This window comes from Apium graveolens, chromosome 4 (assembly GCF_009905375.1).
Source record: "Apium graveolens cultivar Ventura chromosome 4, ASM990537v1, whole genome shotgun sequence".
Classification (NCBI taxonomy): domain Eukaryota; kingdom Viridiplantae; phylum Streptophyta; class Magnoliopsida; order Apiales; family Apiaceae; genus Apium; species Apium graveolens.
The window spans coordinates 96,026,530-96,029,171 of NC_133650.1; positions in this window are offsets into that span (position 1 = coordinate 96,026,530).

Consider the following 2,642-nt stretch of genomic DNA (forward strand, 5'->3'; position numbering starts at 1 on the left):
CCCCTTCGAAAGGAAGATCTTAAATTTGAAAACGAGTTTTGGGATCCGCTCTAATTTTTAAAATTATTTTGAAGACTTGAAAACATTTTTGAGAATGTTTGGAGTAATGCTGATTTAATAAAATAAATCAGTCCCGATATATTAGAAAATATCTGAATATTATTATTTAAATAATATTCCCATAAAGGATACTCTTTATAAAATAATTGAAGTAGAAGTTTCAAAACTCATACTTGAAACGAATAATTAAATAACAAAAGATATATGCTTATACGAAAGTACGATCCTTATTTGAATAATCGAAAATAAGTTTGATTATTATTCAAAACCATCGAATATATCTTATTCGATTAATAGTTATAGAAAACTATATATATATATAAATATACATATATTATTCTCGGGAACATCGACTCTTGGTTTAGAAATAAGTTCACCTTTAGGTCCCCTATACCAAGGGTATACGCAACTACTGCTTATCTCTAGTATAGGTATTATGCAGTTTATAAGCATTTGAATCGATAACGAGATATCAAGATTATGAAAAAGGCATGCATATTTATATCATAACAACATGCTCCAATATATCGCAAGACTTGCTAATAACAACCATGCACTTATCACAAGATAATGCACAAACAATTATATACATCACAACAACAGTATAACTGGTAGAAAACTTGCCTGAGCGACTGGGGGTGGTAAAAGGCCTGAGGCGAGTCTAGTAACCTATAAACAACATATAAGTTTGAATTAAACCACGGTCTCTTAAGAAACTAGACTTTAACCATTTAAACCATAACGTTCGCTTTTGCGCTTAACGATTCACATAAGTCGCTCGAGCACCCTCGGCTCCACCATTTTTATAAAATTAACTGTTTAACTTTTTAAGGCGAATCCTTCGCGAATACTCTACCAACTGACCAATTAGTCTTACATAATTATTTCATACTCCAATTAGTCATTTAAGGACCTGAACCAAGGTTTCAAAGTAAAGCGAGGGTAATGGTACGTTCGCGAAACACCGTTACTTAAAACTGTCGTTTCTCCTAAACCGTACATCGGATTCAAGTGAACCACATATCAAAACGAAGATTATAACGTAATATATCTAGTAATGGCAGTGGTCGGGTCTGGACAGAGAGGTTAGTATACCTACTGTCTAGTGTAAGTTGGGCCTAAAGAAAATCGGGCATTATAACGGGTACATTTTCATGCTTTTCCATTTCTAATCTATACCAATACAACCAACAAATCATCAACCATCAAGATACTCACTCCTAACATCCTCTTAAATCAAAACTTCTCCATAATCCATCCATTTCTCAATTAGCATACAAGGATCATCCAATCCACCACTTAATCTTAACCATCAATACAATCATGTAACAACCATGCTTTTATTATACTAACTACTATAACCGTCACTTAACATGCTTAAAACTCAACTAAAGCTCAAAGTTAAGCTAGGGTCTGGAGGTGTTATACCTTCCTTGGAGTGATTAGAGTAGCTAGGAATCCTTAAGAAGCCTTGAGATAGCCTATGAATGCTTGGATCTTAAAGGAAAAACAAAGAAAATAAAGTTAGTAACTTGAAAACACTATTCATCATCTTCTTTGATGAATTGTTTAAGCTATCTAGGAATGGAGATTGATGCTTAAACTCATAGCTAGTCTTAATCTTGATATATGAAAGGTTTAAAAACAAACCTTGATGGAAATGATGGAGTGTAGCCTAGGTTTTTCTTTTTTCTTCTTCCTTGTTTATGCTTGGGCCGAGAGAAACATTCTTGGGAGGGGGATAGTGTTTTTCTTTGTTAATTATGTTTGTGGTGGAAAATGGGAGTTGAGTGAGCTATTTGGGTGGTTAATTGGATGATCAAAGTGAGTGGGGTGTGATTAAGTATGACATGACCTTGGTGACTTCATCATTGCCACTTGTCATTGCTTGGTGGTGGAAGCATCTTTTATGCTAATCCTTGCTTAATTGCTTGATCATTATCCTTAATCCTTGCACTAATTTCTCTTGCATTACTTGTCGTTTAATTATTTTACGACTCGTTTATCGTTCGTTCTTGCTAATCATTTCGAAGGAACGTATCCGTGGTTGAATTGTCATGGGCTCTATAATCCTTTTTAATATCCTTTATTACCCTTCTAATCCCTTTTTATAAACTTCAACAAAAGGATCCCTATATAGGGTGGTCTGATAATATTTTACAATCAACATAATTTACTATTCATTAGGGTTTTGAATAGTTACAAAAATTGAGGTTATTACACTCATCCACTATAACCATAGCATATTTATTCTTTGCAATGGGCATGACATTGACTGGACCAAATAGATCAACATGCAGTAAGTGATAAGGCTCAAGAATTGAGGATTCAGTTTTGCTCTTGAATGAGGATTTTCTTTGTTTTGCCTTTTGACATGAGTCACAAAGACCATCAAGAGCAAATACTGATTTTGGCAGTCTTCTCACAAGATCTTTCTTTAATAGCTCATTTATGTTGTTGAAATTTAAATGAGAGAGTCTTTTGTGCCAATTCCAGCTTTCTTCAATTGATGCTCTGCTTAACAGACAGATTGCAGAACCATCAGAATTTGTTGAAAGTCTGGCTTCATATATGTTAGCATG